The sequence below is a fragment of the Thermobia domestica genome, chromosome 8 (genome assembly GCF_964235325.1).
Source record: "Thermobia domestica chromosome 8, izTheDome1.hap1.1, whole genome shotgun sequence".
Taxonomy (NCBI): Eukaryota; Metazoa; Arthropoda; class Insecta; order Zygentoma; family Lepismatidae; genus Thermobia; species Thermobia domestica.
The window spans coordinates 230,071,199-230,089,582 of record NC_137461.1 but is presented as its reverse complement, the minus strand read 5'-3'; the positions used below and the strand labels follow the sequence as shown (position 1 = coordinate 230,089,582).

General features: G+C 39.1%; 1 long non-coding RNA gene and 1 other non-coding gene across 2 annotated transcripts in view; both read right to left on the bottom strand.

Moving 5' to 3' along the window:
• LOC145693472 (uncharacterized) overlaps positions 1-17,360 on the bottom strand; it is a 43,978-nt gene extending 26,618 nt beyond the window's left edge. Inside the window, exons 1-2 of the long non-coding RNA XR_014132790.1 lie at positions 17,283-17,360; positions 1,119-1,194 (exon numbers count right to left, since the gene is read on the bottom strand). This is a non-coding gene — a long non-coding RNA (uncharacterized LOC145693472). The remainder of the gene's footprint in view (positions 1-1,118; positions 1,195-17,282) is intronic.
• Positions 17,023-17,097, bottom strand: TRNAE-CUC (transfer RNA glutamic acid (anticodon CUC)). The gene has a single exon. It is a non-coding gene; the product is annotated as a tRNA-Glu (tRNA).
• Positions 17,361-18,384: the final 1,024 nt, after the last annotated feature.

The window sequence follows — 18,384 nt, the reverse complement described above, 5'->3', positions numbered from 1 at the left end:
AAGATTAAAATTTTCCTTAAAATGACGCAATTTTCAATCAGTGGAAGTGATTCAGAGCTTCGCAACATCCCAGAAACTACAAGATATGAAAAAAGTTCAAGAAATATGCAAACGAGTGCATTGCTCAAGGAGGAATATATTTTGAATAATAAAAATAAATTAGAACCATACCAGACTTTATCCGTGTTTTTATTACAGTTGTCTCAAGAGTTTTTGGTTGCATCTTGTGCTTGATTTCTTTAATCCAGTATATAAAGGCCTACCTAGTTATGCATTACATTAAATCATCCATGGATCATTATGTCACTATCCGACTACTCTATGGTGAAAGAAGTCCCTAGTTCGTTCCTTGGCCACGCAAGTTTTTGGTGGACAATACTATATACAGCTTTTTTTCTTTTACACACAGATTCAATGTCCCAAGAATGGATTTTGTATCGATTTTTACCTCTATTATAACCAGAAATGGTGAAAATTTGAATTTTTCGGTTACAACATTGATCGCATAATGGATTAAAAAGAAACAGATAGAGACAAGCATTTCTTTTTATATATAGATTCAGTATCGCAAGAACCTGTTTCACCTCTGATTTTATTGCTTTATTCCATAGGGAAGTAATATGTATCAGTTACCACTTCCGGTTTCAACGAATCGTTGCTCTTCCTTCCTTATTAATTTCACTCTTCGACATTGCCCTTTCGTTATTATTTCGCTCATACTGACAAGGGCAACGGCGAAGTCGTTGTTTTTCCTTATTTAAGCTATTTATTATACTCATTTCTTTACTATCAAATGTTTTGCATAAACCTTATTCTCCCGTGTGAAGAACGGGCATTTCAGCTATGAGCACCTAAATTAATAAACACTCGAATAAGTGAGATTCATTCAAATTAATCTAAACTTTCCCTATATGACAAAACGTTTTAAAAGGTGGTCGGAGTAAAAAAAAAATGTTATTTTAAACTTATTCTGTCTCCCCTATTCTGTCCCCACAAAGCAACATTTTGGGGCATTATAAAACTGAAACAAGAGGGGTTTTACTATATTTGATTCACCCTTCACTAACACAAAATATTCATACTCAGTATCTAAAAGAAAAGAAATGAAAGGTCCTTACCTACATGAGGGCGACAGCGATCTCCTCCTCCCTACTCCTCATGCGTGAGCAAGGACTTCCTTTGGAAATTTAAGAACTGAAACATATTAGAAAAAAAAAAGTATTAACGGATAGTTCAATCTATGTGAAAACTAATTAGATTACCTATTTTCATTACTCCAAAACGTACGCAATATACTCGGTTATTCTATCAGGGTCGGCTTTATCGTATGTTCAACACATGCATTTGAAAGGGAGGGCAAAAAGAAAGAAAAAAAAAGACACAAAGTGTACAAAAGTGAAATATTAATATATGAAAAACGTGTTATTTAGAATACATACTTATACGGTAGTTTAAACTTAATTCCTGGGAAACACACCATATTGTTCGTTCTCACCAACACTACAAGTGTTTTATTAATAGATCATTGAAAATCAAACCTTGAAGTTTTACGTTCAACGATTATGCCGGCTAGGCTAAAGGAGACAGTGATGATGAGAAATGAATGGAATTAATAAAGTGGGAGGAAATGGAGGACCCCGAGAAAACCCACATCCACGGTATTTGTCCACCACAAAGTTCACTTAGCGCGAGCAGGCACCCCACGCATCAGAGTTGAACGCTCTACCACTAAGCCATCGCGGACCCTGGATGATGATGATGATGATGATGATGATGATGATCATGATTATTATTATTATTATTATTATTATTATTATTATTATTATTATTATTATTATTATTATTATTATTATTATTATTATCACTATTCGGTGAATTCTACAATTTCAATAACGATACCAAGTTTATGGGGTAACGTATTTAAAATCTTGATTTTTAAGATGTATTCCTTCTAGAGAAGAAGAGATAGCAAATGATACTATTGGATGGGGCTGCAAATTGACTAGGGCTGATCCTACCTACTAAACACTATTAGTACAAGATCTTGTTCAGTTTTCTTTTAAGGTTGGGTCATTTCCTATAATCAAACAGAAAGGCGTTCTCTACATGAAGATAAGAAATCAAGTGTCCTATAGGAGCTTACGTCTGAGATGTAATGCATACTAGGATATTTTCAGCTATAAAAGTAGATATTGTTATTGAATACTTTTTCTTTTTATATTTGGTATTCTATGTTATGATATGTTTTGTTATGACACAAATTTTACGTCCCACCGTTATGCCGACTAGGCTAAAGGAGGCGGTGCTGATGAGAAATGAATAAAACGGTGGAATAAAGAAAGTGAGAGGAAACGGAGCAACCCCGAGAAAATCCACGCACATGGTGTTTCTCTACCACAAGCGCACTTGGTGCGAGCTGGGATCGAACCAAGGACCCCATGCACCAGAGGTGAACGCTCCAATACTGAGCCACCGCGGCCTCGACAATACAAGTTGTGTTGTGACAAGATTAAAAAATATTAAACCCAATCAGTGGCGTACGCAATGAGGTGGTGTTCTGGAATTTACTTCCTATTTGAACAATCCAGGGTGATTCAAAACAACACCGACAACGTTTGGGAGGTAATTCCTGACACCAAGATAAGACGAAAAGTATAGACCAACCTGGGTGCATAAATGCTTCCGTTCGGAGTTACATGCTGCCGAAAACATGAAAAAATGAACTTTAAAGGTCTATAATCCCAAAACTATGGGACCTATTGTAGTCGGATCAAGACTTCACTTAGGAACTAGCACATGCCCTATCCAAATATCCATGTTTCAGAATCGTAAGGCACTCACGCAACAACATTTATAGAGGAAGTTTGACTACAGGCATATAATTTGAAGTTCTCACCAACTACCTCTCTAAAAATTGTTGCGGAAGTACCGCAGGATTCTGAAACATGGATATTTGGATAAGGCACATACTAGTTCCAAAGTGAAGTCTCGACCCGATTACGGTAGGTCGCATAGTAATTTATCTATGGCCCTTTAAAGTTCATTTGTTCATGTTTTCTGCAGTCTATAACTCCGAAAGGAAGCATTTGTGCACCCAAGTTGGTCTATACTTTTCGTCTTATCTTGGTGTCAGGAATCACCTCCCAAATGTTGTAGGTTGTTTTGAAACACCCTGTATATTCTGAATAGATAAAAATTTGTAATGATACAAATAGCAGCTTGCACTGGAATAATATCAGATTAAGGACCTGAACGCCACTTGATGAAATTCTGCCTACGCCACTGTACTAAATTGTGTACATTATAGGTTGAGAGTTAGTCACTGTGTTGTCATTCTGATGCCAGTCGTGAGTAAACAGATTTATGGACGTCGACTGCGCAGAAATGTTTCGAATCACCAGCAAATCGACTTGGGTCATCAATTCAGGCCGTTTTCTTCTTTTCCCAATTCCTTCTTCCTTCCCTTTCATCGGATAGTGTGCTCGCTGAGGGACATCATCCCTCATGTACGTGACGGGCTAAGTGGCCTTAGATGTCGACAGCCCAGAAATTTAATTCCTAATCATAATCCCGGATTCAAGACGAAAGAACGTGTTAACCGAGAAAAACCTGAGGATGGACGACGATTCTAACTTTCTTTTGTTAGATGAAGGACACAGAGAATTCTTGTTTTCTCGGGTAGGAAAGGTCAGGAAATATTGCAGCATGAAAAAAAAAGAAGAAAAAAAGAAAGAAAGAAAAGAAAACTTTTTGGATGGAACTTTCAAATTGTGCAGCAAGTAGTTCGCCCAACTGTATACGTTTTACGCAGATGTTGGCAGTATGGAGAATGAAATAAATATTATCTCGGTAGCTTTTGCCTTCCTGCTGAACAATAAGGGCCGTTACACAGTCACGCGGAGCTCCGCGCGCGGAGTCCCGCGTGGCAAGATTGTTCTATTGATTCTTATGGGTGCATACATAGTCACGCGGAGGCCTCCGCGCGCGGAGCAGCCTCCGCGTGGCCCTCTCCGCGCTCCGCGAGGCAGATAAGGCCATTGAGCAAATGGGTGCTTACATAGTCAAGCGGGACTCCGCGCGCGGAGCAGCCACTTCTCTTTAAAATTTAAAAAGAAACGTGCATGGTAGCAAAAGCAAAATGCAAATTGATCCAGATTTCTTTTCTTATTTTTTATAGTGGGTTGCTAAATAATATTTTATACTGTTCTATAATACTATTTTCATATTGTTTAGTTTTATTTTTAATTTAGCTATATTGTCTTCGTTTAATTGGAACTTTCAATTAATGTCTTTGCTTAATTGGAACTGTACATGTGGTGCCTCTAATATACCACTGTTAACAGTACGTGACTATTGTAATTTTTGGACTTTCTTTCAACAAATTTCAGTTTCAGTTTCAATTATCACGGCGGTTAAATTAACACCATGTTAATGGGATCCCTCTTGTGAGGAACACAAAAAGCGTGATATTCGTGAACAGGCATGTAACAAGATATGTAAAAGTTTTTTTTTTTTTTTTTTTTTGTAAAAATGAAGGTATGGACAATGAAAAAAGATAAATTGAGGCAAATAATTTATCTCTACTATTAAATAGTTGATTGGATGTGAAGTTCTAACCAAATGTACAAACATAGGTTATTTTCATTTGTTAAAAAACAGTATCTGTTAAGTGCTGTATTTTAAGAGCGTGCATATGAATTTGATTTAAATTGCATTTTTATAATTTCGATGGATTTTTTTTTTCAATTAGGTCATCGAATGACTGAATTGACGTACGGAAATTATTGAAGTACTTCTCGTCTTCTCGCAAATCTATATACACAGACGTAAAGCTCCCTTAAAACTTTTTTGAGAAACTAAGGGATAAATCTTGAGACATTTATTTTTCTGTGTTCTTCGTTTTCTCTTCTTACAGAAATATTAAGATGTCACTATTGTCGTTTCGAACTTTTTATGTTGACTCGCAACACTGACTGAGAAGAATCCTGTATATAATCACGTGACGCGTAGCGCGTAGCTACGGATGACTGTGTAAGCACACACGCGTAGTGCGGAGGGCGGAAGACGGGACGCGGAGCGCGGAGCTCCGCTTGACTGTGTAACGGGCCTAAAAGAGAACTTACGACTTCCTTTCCAATAAATTAAAGGAGTGTTTACCGGGTTGGATTCCACAAAAGATCATGCTTGACTTTGAAGAGGTGTGTATTTTTGCGCTTGTTTCCAACCTTCCGGATTGTACGATTTAGGGTTGCAATTTTCATTTGAGCCAATGCTTGTGGCGTAAAGAGCAAGAACTAGGTTTGGCATCTGTGTACAAAGAAAATAAAAATGGAGAGATATCCGCATGTGAAGTACTTTGGTTATTATTTCCCGAGAATACGTTGTAGATGACTGGCTAATAATACCGAGTACTATGCCAATAGAAGATTAAAAAATGAAATGAAATCTTAAAGTTTTACGTCCCACTATTATGCCGGTTAGGCTAAAGGATACGGTGATGATGAGGAAAATGGTGGATGAAGAAAGTGGGAGAACCCGAGAAAACCCACGAGCACGGTGTTTTTCCACCACAAAGTCCACACGGCAAGAGCTGGGATCGAACCAGGGACCCCAAGCACCGGAGGTGAACGCTCTATCACTGAGCCACCGCGCCACCAATAGAAGATTAAGTTACAGTATTTATAGATTACTTTGCGAACGAATGGATATAAAATGTGAATGTGGTGATCGATGTCTGGAACTGCGAAGGTGAACGGCATCGAGCAAATAATGCCATTGAAGGGTGGAACAACAAGCTCAAGAGCAGGATTAACTTGCATCCGAATTTCTATGTGCTTTTAAAATCACTGAAACAGGAAGCTGAACACAGTGCTTTGCATTATGATAGGATTTTCCTCGGTTTGTAATGGGGGAAGAGGAAAAAGGTATATGTACGACTAGACAACAGAGTTGAAAAAAACTGCACAGATATAAAACAAGTTCACTCAAAGATATTGTTCAATGTCTGAGAAGTCTAGCCTACATCCAAAGAATTGGAGTGAAAATGAGGAAAAACATAAACACACAGCAGTGTTGGGCAAAATCAATTGAAATCAATTGCAATTGATCAATCAATTGAAAGTAATTGCTCTGAAAATCAATTGCAATTGATTTCAATTGCAATTGATTTCAATTTGTAATTGACAATTAATTTCAATTGCAATTGAATTCAATCATAAAATTTGCAATTAAATTTTCGTCAATTGTTAATTGTTAATTGGTCACCAGGCAATTGAAACTTTTAATTGTTAATTGTCAATTGCAAAGAGTGCAATTGAAACATTCAATTGTTAATTGCAATTGACAATTGAAACTTGTAATTGTTAATTGTAATTGTTAATTGCAATTGAAATCAGCAATTAAAACTGAAGATAAGAAGATGTGTGTATATTGTATTGTCCACTTGTTACTGTTTTACATATTTCAAATAAGGTACTTATAAGAAATGCTGGATACCTACCATCCCTTTCCCCCCTGGGAAGAAAGCCGTGAAACTAAGTACTTTTTAAATATATTATGTTTATGGTTCTATCCGCCTCGAAAGAACTCTATAGGAATGAGCACGAGCGAGTTGGAGCGAGTTTTCTTTAAAACTCGACTCGACTCGAAGCAGACATCTTTGAGTTCGACTCGAGATCTCGGCTCGAAAAATTTCCCCCAACTCGACTCGAATTCGGATCGAGTTTCCAGGCGAGTCGAGCCAATTCGAGCTAAAACCTTTGTGTAGTTCGAAGTACTACTATCTTCAAGTATCCTACATAGACAATAGAATTATCAATGATACTACTACTACTACTATAACTAATTATTATTATAACACCGTGTACCTATATAAACATGGAATATAGGCGATTTGTATCGGAATACTAAAACTTAGTTAACTGTCGATCTCGGTAGTCAAGAAATCTTCAGGAGGCAAGGACATCGGTCACGAGGTTCTTGGTTTGAGTTCAGGAGGAGCAAGTATTCGGGCTAGAGCCAAAAATTGTTAGAAGTTATGGGACTCCAGCCAAACATGTTTAAAACTGCTCGACCCGGGTTTAGGGTTGTCAACGACTCAAGCGGCTCGCTCACAGCTCATTCACTTATCGAGCCGAACCGGGAAGTGAGTCGAGCCAACAGCTAATCCAACCGAGCCAGCTCGAGCCGATGGCTCACACGAGCCGAACCGAACCAAGCTGATTGCTTACCCCAACCGAGCCGGTTCGAGCCATTGCCTCAGTTAAGCTAACTCGAACCCAGCCTATGGACTCGTTTCAACGGAGCTGGTTCGAGCCATTGGCTCCAATCGAACCGAGTCGATAACTCGTCTTTACCGAGCCGGTTCAAGCCATTGGCTCAATTGAGCCCAGTCGATGGGTAATCCCAACCAAGCCAGCTCAAGCTGTACGCTCAGTTGAACCGAGCCGGGCCGGTTGACATCACTATTCCGGTTGGGCTTCTACTTTGGCTAAAAAATTGGACCGTGCAGTTCTCAGCCTTGATGGTAAGAACTACAAAAAATGATATGAAATCTTTAGTTTTACGTCCCACGCTTATGCCGGTTAGGCTAAAGGAGACGGTGATGATGGGAAATGAATGAAATGAAGAAAGTGGGAGGAAACGGGAGAACCCCGAGAAAATCCACGAGCACGGTGTTTGTCCACCACAAAGTTCAAACTGCGCGAGCTGGGATCGAACCAGGGACCTCAAGCACCGGAGGTGATTCGCTCTACCACTGACCCACCGCGCCCCCTGGTAAGAACTACAGTATATACTTATATTGGTGCTCACGGCGTTATTAACTTGTTCCACCACCAACGTATTTCGAGGTACTTTGTTTTGCATCTTTTGTGCGTGTTTTGTGTCTCTTTGTGCGCCTATTCCCACATTTTGTGCATCACCGGAAGTGGGTCAAAATGGGCCTACAAATATGGCGGAACAAATTATTGCTCTTCCGCCATCAATGAATTTCGAGGTCGTTTCCTTCACATCGTTTTGTGCCGTTTTGTGCGTCTACTTCCGTTTTGTGCATCATGGAAAGTGGGTTAAAATAAGTCCTCAAGGTGGGACGAAAATGACCGAGAGTTCCGTCACTATTAAATCTCGAGGTCGTTAATTTCACATCGCGTACCCTTTTGTGAGTCTATTTCGACGTTTTGTGCGTCACTGGAAGACGGTCAAAATGGGCCTCAAAGGTGGGACGAAAATGACCCACTGCTCCGCCACTACCGAATTTTGAGGTTCTTCCTTTCGCATCGACTAGTGAATGTTTCGTGCCGTTTCGTGCCCTTATTTCCACGTTTTGTGCGTCACCGGAAGTGGGTCAAAATGGGCTTCCAAGATGGGACGAAAATGACCAAGAGTTCCGCTACTATCGAATTTCAAGGTCGTTAATTTCACACCGCGTACCCTTTTGTGCGCCTATTTCGACGTTTTGTGCGTCACTGGAAGACGGTCAAAATGGGCCTCGAATGTGGGACGAAAATGACCCACTGCTCCGCCACTACCAAATTTCGTGGTCCTTCCTTTCGCATCGACTAGTGAATGTTTCGTGCCGTTTCGTGCCCTTATTTCCACGTTTTGTGCGTCACCAGAAGTGTGTCAAAATGGGCCTCCAAAGTGTGACGAAAATGACACTCCTCCGCCTCTACCGAATTTCGAGGTCCTTCCTTTCGCATTGACTAGTGCCTGTTTTGTTACGTTTTGTGCCCCTATTTCCACGTTTTGCGCGTCACCAGAAGTGTGTCAAGATGAGCCTTCAAAGTGTGACGAAAATGACCCACTGTTTCGACACTATCGAATTTCTAGATCATTACTTTCGCATCGTTTAGTGCCCTTTTTTTTCAAGTTTTCTGCGCCTATTTCTCGTCTTGTGCATCACCCGAGGTGAGTTAAACGGGGCTTTAACGTGGGAGTTAAATGGCTCACTGTTCCGCCACTATCGAATTTCGGGGTTGGTTTTTTCGCATCGTTTAGTGTGTATTCTGTACCGTTCTGTTCGCCCACTTCCACGTTTTGGGCATCACCAGAAATGCGTCAAAATGGTCCATCAATGCGTGAGGAAATAGAGCCATTGTTCCGCCACTATCGAATTTGGAGGTCGTTTCTTTCGCATCGTATAGTGCCTGCTTTGTACTGTTTTGTGCTTCTATTTCCACTTTAGTGCGACAACGAAAATGGGTCAAAATGGCCTACAAGTATAGCGGAATAACTTAATGCTGTTCCGTCACCATCGAATGTCGAGGTCGTTTTCTTCACATTTTTTTATGCATGATTTGTGTCGCTTTGTGTATCAGTAGGAGAGGGTCAAAATGGACCTTGAAAGTGGAATGGATATGTCTTTTTCTGACATATTTGTAGGTCGTCTTTGACCCACTTTCGTTGGCCTACAAAACGTGAAAATATGCGCAGAAACGGCAAAAACATGCACTAAACAATGCGAAAAAGCGACTTTGAAATTCGGTACTGGTGGGAGAGTGGGTCATTTTTCTTCCCACATTGAATGCCCATTTTGACCCACTACCATTGATTCACAAAACGTGGAAATAGGCTTACAAAACGGTAGACAACACGCACAAGATGATGTGAAGGAAACGACCTCGAAATCGTTCCTGACGGAACAGCATTAACTTGTTCCGCCATATTTGTAGGATAACATTGACCAATTTCCGGTGGCGCAGAAAACGAGGAAATATGCGCACAAAACGACACAAAAAATTTCCATGTAATTAAGCTAAATTTCTATTTAAGTTTGTAAGCTTAATTATATGGAAAATTTTATACATTTTTCCTTTACGTTGGTCTACTTTACGTTGATTTGGGACTTTTAAATTTTATTCAGTTTTCCACTGAAAAGTATCTATAATTCAACAAGGAAATAATTATTAATTATAATTATTATCTATATAATTGAATTCATTGTAATTTGTTCCATAACAAATACTTTACCATTTCGTACTAGCTGTTATGCCCGTTCTTCGCATGGATCAGATAAAATATCAATGTAAACGAACTGAACAACGGGAGAACAATTAAGAAACATTTCTAAAATTGAATATATTTTGTTTGAATATATATCCAACAACGTACATGTGTTTTCATTGGGAAGGCCGATGGGGGCTGAATTTGAACGTATACATTATCGGGGGTGTCACTATACGTCTGAGCAGCTCCAATAAATATGGATTCGACACAAATTCTACTACTTTTACATGTCCCGGTGAACCACCCCTTAGACCCCCTTGGTTCGTATTGTGAAAAAATCTCCTCTGGCCCCCACCAACCCCCAACCAATACCGCGAAAACTATGAATGTGACACTAACATCTGCCATTTTCTACTACTTTTTACATATGCCAGTAAAAGTCAGTTCCTATAATCCTCTGGTTCCAATTTTGAAAAAAATACAATGCCTATGGCCCACAGCCGATGGGGGCTGTATTTGGAAGTCAACGCCTGTGGAAGTATCACCATTCATCTCAGCGACAGCGAAAATTATGGATTTGACACTAATATCGGTCACTTTCCATTATTTTTACATGTCTCGCAATTCCCCATCCCCGGTGATTCCCGGCCCGCATACAATGGTGGCTAAATTTGAAAATCATCGCTAATGAAAGTATCACCATTGATCTCAGTCACCGCGAAAACTACGGATTTGACATCGGTCATTGTGGATTATTTTTACATGTCTCGTGATCCCCTTTATAATGCCTCCCTTTCTTAGCTGATGGGGGCTAAATATGAAAGTAAACGCGGTCTTGAGTTTCACCATTGAGCTCAGCTATCCCGAAAACTATGGATTTGACATTAATATCTTTCATTTTCGATTATTTTTACATGTCTCGGAATTCCCCCTCTGGTGACCCAAGGCCCGCATACAACGGTGGATGAATTTGAAAGTCATCGCTAATGGTAATGTCGCCATTGATATCAGCAACCGCGAAAACTATGGATTTGACACTAATATCGGTCATTTTTGATTACTTTTACGTTTCGGTCCCCCCCCCCCCCCCGTTGACCCACGGCCCGCAGCCGAATACGGTGGATTTGGAAGTTAATGCGATCGGAGTTTCACCATTGATCTCAGCGACCGCGAAAACTATGAAATCGACACTGATATCGTTCTACTTTTACATGTCCTGGTAAACGCCCCCCTGAGACCCCCTGGTTCGAATTTTGTTGAAAACGCTTTGCCTTGGTGTGGGGCCTGGACCAAGGTATCTTTGACCAAAATTTGGTAACTCTCGGTCGACTTTTCTGGTCCCCAGGCTGGTCCCAGTAAACGTCCCCTGGAGACCCCCTAGTAAGGAATTTAAAAAAAAAAACTCTTCGTCTTGGTCTGGAGCCTAGACCAAGCTACCCGTGACCAAATTTTGAAAAGTTTCGGTCCACTCGTCTCGTCCACAGGCCGCACAAAGATAGACAGACAGACACACGAACAAACTTTATTTTATTTATATTAGAAAGGTCAGATCCCCCGTTATTGTATTAGTGCGGTGCTTGAGCGATTGATCGTAGAAATTCAAACTCCGATGAGTGATAATTTCATAGGCTTGTTTTATTACAAGTTTAAACTCTTTAGTCAGTAGAGAAGAGGGCGTGAATCGTGGGTCAGAGTTGATGACAATGGGTTTTGGTGGGTCTGTGGGTCACAGTGGGTAAGAGTGGTTTATGGTGGGTGGTGGGTCAGAGTGGGTCACGGTGGGTCGTGGGTCACGACGGGTGGTGAGTCAATTGGCCGTGGCTAAAGTTTTCATTGCCCCACGCCCTCTCTGAACTACAGTGTTGAAAATTAATCAGTGAAAATCAATTGCAATTGATCAATCAATTGAAAGTAATTGCTGTGGAAATCAATTGCAATTGAATCAATTGCCAATTAATTTCAATTGCAATTGAATTACAGAATTCAATTGCAATTACTTTCCACTGCAATTACTTTCAATCAATTGATCAATTGCAATTGATTCTCCTTTTTCAATGGCCAACTGCAATTAACAATTAACCATTACTTATTTCAATTGTTAATTGCAATTAACAATTAAATTTACAGATTAATTGTTAATTGTTAATTCAATTGAAATTTGCCCAACACTGACACACAGTAACAAGGATGAAAAGTGAAATAATTGAATAAAGAATAACAAACAATGATAAAGGACAGAGTTTCCTACATAATTTTGTCAAGGAATAATAATAATAATAATAATAATAATAATAATAATAATAATAATAATAATAATAACAATATATAATATAATATAATATAATATAATATAATATAATATAATATAATATAATATAATAATACAGGTAAAACTATTATGTTCGGTATACAAAAAATAGCTCCCCTCCCCTTTCTAGTTGCCCGCCCAAGAAATTAATGATGGCATTGACCAGTGGCGTATTTAGGGGGGTTTCCAGGCTTAATCCCCCTCCCGAAATTTTATTTACTATGTTTTAAAGTAAATGGCATATCTTACAGAATTTTCACATTTCCAGGACTAAAGTTAGCAACCCTCCCCCCGAAACAAAATCGTAAATACGCCACTGGCATTGACACTGAATAGAAGTATCACTTACTTTAGAAATGGATACGAACAGCGTTGCCAATACAGGGATCCAAAATGTATCATTATCGAACATTAAAAAATTGTGTTATATTTCAGTACACATCTTTAAAATTAATAAAACATCGACCCGACCAATCGACAGGCATATTAATGCAATTTCTGAGCCTGCAAGATATTGTTTCAATTCCACTCATTCACTTACTAGACTTCCAAACTATGCTATGCATAAGTGTCGGAAGTCTTACAAAACGGCTTTGAGTTGATTTTGAAAATGAAATGAAACGAAATCTTTGAGTTTTACGTCCCACGATTATGCCGGTTAGGCTAAGGGAGACGGTGATTATGAGAAATGAATGAAATGGTGGAATGAAGAAAATGGGTGGGAACGGGAGAACCCCGAGAAAACCTACGCACACGGTGTTTGTCCACCATAAAGTTCACTTGGAGGGGCCCGGGATCGAACCTGGGACCCCAAGCACCAGAGGTGAACGCTCTACCACTGAGCCACCGCGGCGCCGAGTTGATTTTGAGTTTAACGTCCCGTTCAGCAGCAAGGTTATATGAGACGTGGACCTACTGATTAACGTGGAATCCGAACCACATGAGCTTCCGCCGGGAATCGAACGCGGGTCTCCCACGCCAAAGGCGCGTACGCTAACCGCTTAGCCACGGAGGAGCTCCAAAACGGCTTTGTCCGTCCGTCTGTTGACAGATATCAGAGCAAAAACGCTCAGATATACCGAGATGTGGTTTTTAACAATCTATTAACCCCTCCAAGAATAGATCTCACTTCTTCCATTAACTCTCTATTCAAACCGGAAATGGTTCAAATTAGTCATCTCCGGTTTCAACTTTCATCGCCATAAAACGAAAAAGTCAGAAGATAGCGAGAAACTTTTTTTTGTAAATGATTCAGCGTCTCAAGTAATTATTCGAATACTCAACCTAAACCGGAAGTGGTTGACACTTACACCTACTTCCGGCTTCAATACTAATTTCCATAGAGCAAAAACGGTAAGAGATATCGAGATATAGTTTTTAATTCATTCATCTTTCCAAGAAAAGGTTTCGCCTTCCACATCAAACCTCTATTCAAACCAGAATTAGTTAGAATTAATGTTTTTCGGTTTCAATATTTATCACCAAAGAACAAAAATAGTAATAGATAACGACAAAGTTTTCTGCAATCGATTCAGTCTCAAGAGTACATCTACCAAATCACTGAATAGCTTTAATTTATTTTCGATTTCAACACTAATTTTCGTAGAGTAAAAATGATGAGAGATATCGAGATTGCAGCAACCGATTTTTTGAAATCGATTCAGCTTTCCTACAGTAGATTCTTATCTCCTCTCGTAACCATCTATTCAATTCGTAAGTGATTTAAATTAACGATTCCGGTTTCAACCTTCATCTCCATAGAAGTAAGACAGTAAGGCAGAGCGAGTAATGGCTTTTTAATATGGATTCAGCGCCCGAGGGAAATGAAATCTTTAGTTTTACGTCCCACGCATATGCCGGCAAGGCTAAAGGAGACGGTGATTATGAGAAGTGAATGAAATGGTGGAATGAAGAAAGTGGGAGGAAACGGGAGAACCCCGAGGAAAACCACGCACACGGTGTTTGTCCACCACAAAGTTCACTTGGCGGCAGCAGGATTTGAACCCGGGACCCCATGCACCAGAGGTCAGCGCTCGAGGGACAGATTCTACTTTTTATCTTATAAATTTCTTCGAACCAGTACTTATATAGATACTACTTCAAATTTAAAGATTTGAATTCCCATAAATCGGAAGTTTACTGTAGTTTCACACTGAAACGAATCTCAGTTGCATTTTATTATAAATTAAAAACAATATATTCTTATTTGTCAGTGAATATGTTCAAACATCTTGTTTTAAAATTAGTATAGGTCTCTTTTGTGTTGGGAGATTTCTTGATTCTAAAAGAGATTTTCGCATGTAAATACATTTATTCTAAAGGTAAAAAGACACTAGGATTTCGACACAGCACCCTTTCGACGCCTGCACTGCAAATGCTCAATCGTTATGAAGCAATCAACAAATGGTTCACCGAGAAGCAGCAATATTTGTGCGTAACGTGAAACATGGATCTTCACTTTTAATGTGCCTGTTTAAATGAGTGAACATAGGTAATACAAGCTCAAGAAATTATATGTAATGTTTGCTGTAAGTCTCTACAGAGTCGTTTCTGAAGCCAAAATTCTATCTTCTACGGCTGGTAGCGTACATATAAGGAGATTTATTATTTTTAGAAAATCCATCAGTAAGTACGATGAACATTCAGGAGATCTATTGACAAATCAGTATGGATGGAAGCAGTAAATACGAATGGTTATTGAAATTATTCTTCTTTTTGCTAGACGCGATTCTAACCTCCAGATTTTAACGAGAAACTGCTGACATTGGCAACACTGTAAAAGCTACGTCAGTAGGCAAGAGCTTGTCGTCAAGCAGAACTCAGACAAAACAAAAATAAAATATTGGCCTATAATATGTAAAATTTCCATACAGATACAGTATTTTCACTATGGTAGTAGACCTGTGTATTGTCTACATGTTAAGTAATATTAACAGTAGGGAATCATTCGTGAAAAATCAGACAACAGAGCAGATAGCATTTCTTCGATATTTCTCTACCTCTTTCCTCAGCGTACTATTTGGGTTCGTATTTGTTATCGTTTCCGAGCACGAACTTGGGGGAGAAAAAAAAATGAAAATAAAAAAAATGTTGCCTGGCAGCAACTTTACACTAGCGACTCTCAGGTTTCGCTGGTGGGGGAAATCTGGCTCAGCTATGGCTAAGCAGAAAAAGAAAGGAATATTTGTATAGAAATTTACGTCGAAACTTTTACCACAATTAAGCTTTTTTTCCGCTAAAACAAATAAAGGTACAGAGTAGAAATGTGTGACTCATCCGCGCAGGCAATACAATAGGTAGAAATGTAACATTTGGACAGGGTAATCCTTTTTGTCACGAAAGTAAAAGAAGAATATTTGTTAATATCCATTTTAAGGGAATACACAAAGGTTCAAAATTTCCTCCAATGATAGTGTATCTCACGAATCCCTCGCGTTATAGAGATGAAACTCAATGTATGAACCTTCATCAAAAATAAAGAGAATGCATTTCAGTATTTTCGAAACTTTCTCTCCAAACGAAGACGAGGGGGGGGGGGCGGATTATTAAATACTCAAATTTCTTCTTCTTTAACTAAAATGTGCCAAACGTGAGAATTCGATTCAGTTGGAGATCTTATATTCTGTATATAGACTTCTAATATTAAAAATAGGTAGGCCTAGCCGACGTATTTCAACATTTCTGAATTCTGCCTCAAAGGGGGAAAAAGAAGTCCATTTATATTGCAGGAAATTTCCATTTATTTATTTATTTATTTATTTATTCACAAGGTGCCGAATATGATGATTCACTTATGTTGAAAATGTAAAATTCGTTACATGAACCATCGCCGGCTACACATAAACTCTCAAAAATTAAAAAAAAAGAAAAAAAGAAAGGAAAGAAAAGAGAGAGAGAGAGAGTAGTGTCTCAATGCGTATTTTACATTTTCAAGTTTATTTTATATTTTACTGTTGTATTTTTCCATTAGATTAGAGTTTAGAGTCAATTGCAACAGCGAAACTATATGAAACATGAACCTACAGCTTAATGTAGGATCCCAACCTATGAGCTCCAATCGGAAATCAAACCCAAGTCTCCGGTGTCAGACTGCATAACCGGAAGTGCATTCATAGTGGAATATTATTATCGTTTATATGAAAAACCGAATTTGACGAAAAAATAGTTTATTCATGTTAAAGTTGTCGAATCTCACTTATATTATTGACACTGCAATTTACTTTCGCGTCAGGTCCCGCAGTGTTTCTTCGAGGCATATTTCCAAGGAAGGGAAAAAAAATCTTTCCGCTGGAGGCAGTAAATCGCAACCCTCAACCCGCAGCTAAAATAAATTTCATTTCCATCTCACTCAGTTTAGCGAAACTAACTCCTCACTTATTCAACCGCCGCCCCCAACCCATGGCTAGGATAAATTAAATTTCAAAAGGCATTGTAACTTAGTTGGCAAGTCCTAACATACAAAACTCGCACAAACGTTTTGGTGCTCATAACGTTAGAATTAAGATTTGTAGACTTTTTTCGACACCTAAGGCCATTTAGCCCTTTACGATTTGAGGGATGACGTCACACAATCCGGGGAAAGGGAAGGAAGAAAGGATTGGGGAAGCCTATAAGTTACGGGGCCTATAGGAAGCCTATAAGCCTATGTAGCCTGGGACCTATAAGTTAGGTACCAACCGGGCATTTGCCTGATGTGAATGAGAAAAACCCAGGAAAACATCATTCAGGGTGGCTGGCCTGAAAAAGCGCGTTACACTTTTTCGACCGAGTAACCCCACCGGGAATCGAACCCGGGACCGCTCGCACGAGAGGCGAGAGCGTTAGCGACTTCGCTACGCGGGGCCACGCTAATAACGTTGTGCAAGACATAAAATGAGTGAATACACTTCACAGAACAATGCATTGTCAAAGGCTAATTCGTCACAGGTTCACTAACTTCTTTATCAAACTTGAATCTACCTACAAATAAGCTCTACTACTAAGCCTACTAGAAGCTTTGAAAACTAAGATTATAACAGAATCAACATACCTTGACAGCTGCCGCCGCCCGAAAGGGACGAGAAGCGAACAGTAGTTCGTTTATATTGAATTCCTCAGAGATCATTGTTGCAAACTCAAATGAGTAAAAATGATCCATGTTTTTAGGATTTACACATGCATTCAAGTAGGAAGATTAGCGTTTCTAATCTAGCCTGAGAAGAGGCTTAGGAATCACTAGCTTTTAGAAAATAAAAATTACGGGCCACCACACTAAATTTTTTCGCTCTCACTTCTTAAAATAAGTCATATCGCACTGTAGATATTATGGAAATACTTATCTACGAAATATAAGCAAAATCACAATAAGCGCTTTCAGAAAACATTGTAACGAAGAAAACTCTCCCCACGAGAAAGCTAAAATTTCTGATATTTTAAAATGAAAACGTACTTTATACTATAATGTAGGTTTGTTAATGAAACGTTTATTCATGAAATATGAACAAAATCACCTGAATCATTCTTGACAAAATCGACCGAGAAAAACTCGCCCCAAAGAGTAAACTACCCCTTCTAGATTTTTTTTCAGAGAAAGGGTATAATAAAGTCGTTAGTGAAATACTGATTTACAAGAAATAAACGAAATCGTTAGAGCCGTTTTCGAGAATTTTTTTCTCCCTTCAGTAAACTACCCTTATTTCAGGGAGTGAAAGAAAATTTTGGAAAGAAACTCCTCTGCAAAATCTCATAAAAAGAAACTAAAGTTTAAAATTTGGTTTAGACACATCGAACGGTATTGCTTGTAGGCAGGAACAGGACAGACACAGGAAAATCAGTTTTTGGAAATGTAACGGGCGACCATGAAACGTTCCTGATTTATTTCTTATCATGCCATCTGGAGTAGTGACGGATCTACCCCGGGGCCGGGGGAGCCTACGCCCCCCAGTTTTTGAGTAACAAAAGTAATATGAACTATTATTTATGTATTCTTGAAAGTACATAGTAAATTCATGACATACTTACCATCTGTGTTCTGGCTGCCCCCACCCAGTTTTTACCTTCTAAATCCGCCACTGATCTGGAGTGTGGAGCGGCCTAACGCACTAATTAGGCTGGCAATCGCATGTCACGGATTCGATTCCTGTTTGGAGTAT